The sequence below is a fragment of the Lissotriton vulgaris genome, chromosome 7 (genome assembly GCF_964263255.1).
Source record: "Lissotriton vulgaris chromosome 7, aLisVul1.2, whole genome shotgun sequence".
NCBI classification, from domain to species: domain Eukaryota; kingdom Metazoa; phylum Chordata; class Amphibia; order Caudata; family Salamandridae; genus Lissotriton; species Lissotriton vulgaris.
This window is the reverse complement of record NC_141695.1, coordinates 207643428-207650607: the sequence shown is the minus strand read 5'-3', so window position 1 is coordinate 207650607 and position 7180 is coordinate 207643428.

Genomic DNA, 7180 nt, shown 5'->3' with positions numbered 1-7180 from the left:
GAAGAAGCATGCATAGGCTGCGTATTCTGTGTATTCTGTGAAGGCTGATGCTGGTTATGGTCCTGTCTAGGCGGATGCGGTCTTTCTTTAGTTTTACCTGTCGCTATGTTATGTTTCAGAACTGAGCATTCATGTACGTAGTGGCCTGGCTGCTTACAATAATTACATGTCCCTTTAACGGGAGCTGTAGTGTGACTTGTCTGGGTCGTACCCTTTCTGTGACCATCGGCTGGGACCGTCTGTGCTACTAACATTTTCATCTTCGTGTCTTTCATACGTTTCTGTTCCTGATCTTGTTCTTCTCTAATTCTGTTCTGATGGTATTGTAACATCTGTAACATCTGTGATGGCGTGTTTGCTTGCCATGTACTCTCGACCTTGTATACACGATTTTTAACTAACGGTAGAGAATTCTCGACTAACTTTGATACAAAAAGATGCGGGTACGACTCGCTACTCGGCTTGATACCACTATTAATAATAAAACATTTCTCGAATCTTGAATAGAAGTCACTAGTATCTTCATCATGTTTCTGTTTACAGGACGAGATGGCGTCCCAATCTTCCTTCCTAGTTGTCAATAATCTGGGCAGGACCTGTACTATCAAACCTGGTAACGCTTTAGTTTTATCCCCAAGGCCTAACCCTGGGATTCGTTTCTTTTCTTCGTCCTCTATTTCTGCCCACGCAATCTTTGTGTCTCCCACCTCCCATTCCTTTTCCTTTAATTTCTCGAATATGCCCGTGGGCAGTAGTACTTTTAACATTTTCATGATGTCATCATACGTGTAATCTCCCATCAGTAACATGTCTTTAAGCTCTCTGTGAAAACCTGCAGGGTCTTTATCATGGCACGGGACTAGTTTCTTCATTTCTAACAGTTCTAATTTAGTCAGAGGCGTGTGTACATACACGCGTTTCAAGACTTTATCCTCACCCATAACTGGGTGTACTTCTCGTAAGGGGTTCTGACTCTCAATGCCACTACCGCATTGCATGTGGTACATTTTCCTTTCTGGAGGCGGGGCAGGAACATATTCAGAGCTTACAAAAGTATTATATCTGTGTCGCTGTTCTAGAATTATTTGAATTAATTTGGTGCTTAAACCTCTCCATTTATCCATGAGTAGTGCTTCTAGTGTTTCGTGTAAGGGACCTGGATCAGAATAGTGCTTTCTGTATTTGATGAGAAGGTGCTGAATCATGTATACACCTGCTAATTTTTGCTCGTCTGGGGAGAGGTTCAGAAATGTCTGTGCTACGGTATCATCATTATATATGTCTGCATTCTCGGCCCATGATACAGCTGATCGGGCTAGTTCTTGTTCATCCATAGAATTGAGTACATGGTACCCAACTCGATCTCGGAGTCTTTTATCAGTTTCCTGGAACTGATGCTCGGCAGAATTCGGGTTTGTTAGGGCAGAGAAGAAAACTCTCTTGCTTTCTGGACGGATACCTTTCCTAAGGTAATTTCCCTTACCTACATAGGCTATAGTACCTACAGTTCTTTCTGGTTCTTCAGATTCTCCTTCCTCCTCAGAGGAGGTTTTGTCTTTCTTTTTCTCGTGTATCTCTATTATTCTTTTCCTTATTTTCTTGTACATACTGGCTATGCAATTCTGTTTATCATGTTTACCTTCCGATATATTTTGACCCCACTTGTGGAGTGCATCTAGTTCACTTTGATCTGTCTCGGGCCTGTCTTGCTCTCTTATTAGACAGTTTATGAAAAAACGTAATATATATGCTTGAGTGTCAACTTTCTGATGCTCCAAGGCATCTTTAATACTTTCGGGATCCTTTCCAGTCTGTATAAACCGGTAGATTCTGTCTAGGTGCTCCTTCATACCGGAAAACATTAACAGAAAATCAGTAGCGGCACGTAACCGCAATGATGCCATTATCATTCTATCCTCTTTTCCGGGTACTGGATCATATCTGCAAACTGTAAGTTGTCCTTTGAATGCATCAAGACGGGGTGATCTGTACGTGGTGGGATTCCGCATGTCCCCTAGGGATAACCTGCGCGTGACGGGCGGGGTCTGAAGACCCGCGGTCGCACCTCCTGAAGCGGAAGCTTGGGCATCATCTCTGTGTGCAATCTGTATTTGAGTCTGTCTTTTAGTACGATCTGATAGAAGTGGTTTCGGTAGGTCTGTTTTGAGCGGAGGAAGTGGCGGGGCTGGCGGAACGGGGGAGGTCTGTTGCGGTACCGGCAGAACATGACCTGGGGGTGGAGTGCCACCCCCATCCCTGTCAGTAGGCAGGGCACGAACAGGCAGACTGGTGTAAGCTGGCGCTACATCCTCTAGGTAGGAATTTAGGAATATGTCTTTAGTAGTTTTGTGCATTACTTTAGTTGGAACTAATGGTGACGGCAAATTTTTCGGTATTTCTGAAATGGCGTCAGGTGTACCCTCGGCCAAAAGATACATGCTGTTCACTTGACTATTTCGGATGCGATCTATTTGTTCTGATTTTACTCGGATTCCTTCAATGACTAGTTCGTTTTCTCTGGCTTTTTCTGATTCTTTAAGTCTGTCTTCTCTACGGAGTGCTCTTTCAGCACGTTTATGTGATTCCTTACGCCAAAATTCTATGGCGTCCTTCTGAGATTGTCTGGCTTTCTTTTTCCGTAATGCCTCTTCTACCTTTATGATGCACTCGGCATCCCATGTTCCGTTAACTGGCCATCGATATCTTTCCTCTAGGTGTTTTGTATAATCGGTCCATAATTCTAGATACAGGATGGCATCTATGCCATGCTTATTATACATAAAATTGCCTGGAGTGTCCCTAGGGGGGATAGGGATTTCTTCCTCTAACATCCCTTTCCTAGTTCCTATCTGCTTTAACTTGTTGAAAAACGGCATTGTGCCTACTTGATACTGAAATGCTCGATCCTTGATTCTCAATTCTGAATTTAACTAGTTATACAAGAAAACACAATAATGCACAAAAACAGTCACATTCATACCACGACATTAATTACATGAAAAGACATTTGAGACATAGATGACTACCCCCTATATCAGATGTACTGCTAAACAGTACAGATACACTGTGGTAACAGTGCAGAAATCAGAAATTCGGAATACTAGATATACTGCTAAACAGTACAGATACACTGCCTAAAAACAGTGCAGACCGGACTTGTGTACCCAAACCCGTCTAGATACGTCCCAGCAATGGTACTCACCGGGAAGCACGGAAACAGAAGGCCTCGGAAAACTCGACTGGACTCGACTCGGAACTTCGGAAAACTTCGGAAAACTTCGGAAACCTTCGGAAACCTGGTGGGCTCTTAACACCTCGGACCTTGCTTCTTTCGGCTGGGCTCTGGTCGGGATCCTCCGCACTCCTCACCGCCTCGTCTGGGCACTGATCGCAGTCTTCGTCACCTCCGTGGGTCAGAGGGAGATGCAGGAAATCCTGCCGATACGCGTATGTTCCGGCTAACTGACGGCAGGGGACACAGGTTGCAACGCACCAACCGGCGCGTGAGGTGGGGGAGGGGTCCCTATTCGGGCGCCAAAATGATGTAAATAAATAATTTACTCTTAATTTCTATGCAGGTAAGTACTTAATCAATAATAACTCAATCGGAAGTGAAAAAAAACAGAGTCCGTGGTGTTAGAGTTCTAAGGGGTTTTATTCCTTAAAAAGGAATGGTCGTGACCAAGATATCATGTTCTGACCACCACACAGGGTGTCAGAAGGGATAGAGCGCGCTGCATTTTATTAACAGTACATAGCTTATATACTTATTTCATACCATAAGTTACAATGCAAGAGGCGTAACAGCTGAGAGAAGACAAGATAACAGAATGCACGTGGTACATGTGCGTAGTCAAGAGGCGTGAACTAGAGGTGTGTGCTAGATACGTCACAGATGGGTGTCATGAATGGGTGGCACCAAGCAGAAATGTTGCAATGTCAGCAGAAATCGGAAGCTTGGATGCGCGCGCAGCTGCATGACGTGTAACTAGAGGGGTGCAGGGGACTTGACATTTACACTGACGGAAAGAGACAGAAGTCTGGCATGTCAGATCAACTTGTGCTTCTATCATATCTGATATCTGGTGTTTAGGAACTAAGCTATCTGGGCAGAAAGGTCTCTAGAGCAGAAGCCATTCTATACTAACAGTGAGTGCGTGTATAAGCGCCTGGGTGTCTGCATGGGATGCGTGGGGCATGGGGCCTTCCATGGAAGCATGGCAACGGAGGCTATGAATTACTTGAATTAGTTGCGTGGAGACAGGTCGGCCCTTTAGCCCTGCAGCTGGGGAAGGATGTTTACTGTAGCTAGCAGGCAGGAATGTATTCTCGGAGAGGAAAACAGATAACTCGAAGGTTATAGTCAATCTTGGCAGGCAGCAGGCTGAGCTGAGCACGGAGGGCCGCGCTAGAAGTAAGTCAGAGTTCACGGGTACGGGGGCTGCCTGGGCAGAGATTCTCGGAGTCAGAAGCCAGAAAAGTGGCTCGGAAGCAGAGATTCAGGGCCTACTTCAGCCAGGGCTGGGAAAACATAGGAGTACACTACAAAAAGACGTTGGCATAGCATACTTAGGAACGGACCATTCAACCCATTCATGGTGGGTCTGAAAGAGGACATGTTAACGGTGGACGCAAATGTATTTGCGTCTTCATAGCTGGCACAGGAGGGAAGTTACATGCACTTTAACCTCGTACATGGAGTCGGTGGGGTACGCGCTAGGGAACATAACTTGACCAAAAATCTATATTACCTCACAGGCACAGGGAGGCCGTGAACACCAAGCTCCGAGGCCTCCACCAATGTCACGAGTCAATGTACACGCTGATGTGCGCCAGGCCTGCAGCTTGCAGACGCATACCTGAGCATGGCACGGAGCAGCCAGTAAAAGTCCGATGGCACCTGGCACAGCCCCCGGACCAGGTTCAATGGACTCCCCAGTGGACTGAGAATCGTTTACTGGTAAGTTGCAGCTCTCACGTTTACAGATGCAGGCGGATTATACACAGATATTGACCCAGCTAGCAGAGCCCTATCAAGGAGTGGACATTTTGCTGCTCGGCTAGATCAGGCCCCCAACCTACATTAACTTCATCATAAAGTCCAGTACACCTGTCACTATTTCATTGGAGCAGATTATTACTGCAACAAGCAAAGATAGTGACATGTTGATGCTGAAAGATAATGTTGCACATCAATCCAGGAAACAGCACACTCATCCTCTCACACATGGCAGTTAATATCAGAAGTTCTAAAATGTGAAAAATGAACTATCTGTTACTCAAGAAGGTATTGTCTTATGAGGGTTGATAAACGTCATACCGGAGAACCTGCAACAACAAGTAATTGAAGTGGCCCATGAAGGACTTTGTGGAATTGTTGCCACTAAACAAGCTCTCCGAGATCGAGTTTGGTTTCCTCATTTTGATGATAGAGTTGAAAGAGAGCTGAAGGCCTGTCATTTGTGCAATTGCTTATCTCCTAAATCACTCAACATACCTTGAACATGTCCGATTCAATAAAACATGTATGGGTGAGAATTGCTGTTGAATTATTTGGTCCTCTTGGCAATCAACATCACATGATGGTGTTTATTGATGAATATTCCCATTTTCCATTTGTAGAAGCTCTCTCATTGAGTACTCAGAAAGAGTCATTGAGAGGTGTTCCTTCAATTCTAAAGTCTGACAGTGGCCCACCTTTTAACAGTTGAGAATTCAGAGACTTTCTTAACCCCTTCGAGGCGGATGACGAGCCCAGCTCGTCATCACCTTTACCTGCCGTGGGCGGATGACGAGCTGGGCTCGTCATGTAACGCGGCATTTTTGAAAATGCCGCGCACAGCGGGAAAAGCCGCCGCAGCGATGCGGTTAATCATCTCAATGTGAACCATCAGAAAAGCACCCTTCTTTGGCCACAAAGAAACGGCCCTGTCAAATGCTTTTGGAGCACACTTAAAAAGACTATCCAGCCTGCTACATTTGAGATGATTAATCTGAAGTCAGCGATCTCTAGTTAACGATCCACACTGCTCTTTGAGCTTATCTGTCGGCTCCGCACTCAATGACCGTTTAAAGTCCTGCTACCCTGATGTTCGGAAGAGCCATCATGACCAAGATATCACATAAGACCAACAGAGGATCTATAACAGACAATGAACTTCGTCAAACAAACTTGTGCCTCAAGCAAAAGATGAAAGTATATGCTGACATGCATTGATGTGTAAAGAACACGGCTTTGAATGCAGGAGATTGCGTATTGGTGCGACAGCAAATACATCGCAAATCTGATGCCCCAGTTGATGCTGAATCCTTCAAAGTTGTGACTAGTATAAGACACCTAGTGACTACTTACTGTTCTTGAAAGTCCATTACATGAGATTCTTTACACTTAAGGTACCTGCCTCATCATTCACCAGTTCCTGATGTTAGAAATGAGAGGGTAGAAAGCCCCCTGACTACATCTGTCCCACATCACTAGTGCCCGTCATGGACACCTCTCTTCTCACTTCACAGCCTCAGAAGACACGATCTGAGCATTTAGTCAGTGAGTCATGACGACTTATGGAGGAGTTGTAATGTGTATATATATATATACATGGATACTCCTCCTCCCAAAGAAAGAAGCTGTGACCCAAAGGGAGAAACAAAGCAGCGCTTTATTGGTCGAGTGTCCCAGGCAAATGCATTTCGGCAATACCAGCATTCTTCAGTGCCCCTCTCCAACTGCTGCCAATGCTGCGGTGTTTGTTGATCTGCCACGCTGCTGTTTGCAAAATCTTGCTCCGCCCCCTTGATGATGACCAGCACTCCTTTGTAGCTCCGCGTTGTGGAACTGCAAGTCCCATAATGCCTTGGTGTTGTGCAGGTGGGATCGGAGTTGCTGCTCGGGGTGATATTCTCGGAGTAGATGTCCGTGGTTGACACAGCATAGGAAACACACTGGGAGGTGGGGCAATCAGTCAATTCGGCGCCGCCTCGGGTCCCCCTTCTTGTCTCGCCGTCACCTCAACATCCGGAATACTTCACGGTGGCTAGCACAGGAATCCTGGTTGCCCAAAGAGGGGACATGAATATCCCCTGCCCGTAATATCAGCCAGGTGTCAGGGTGGGTGCTGGACTTGACTGCTACCGCAGTCCAACGAAGAAATGCTCCCAGCGGAGCCTGCCAGAAAGTCCAAAC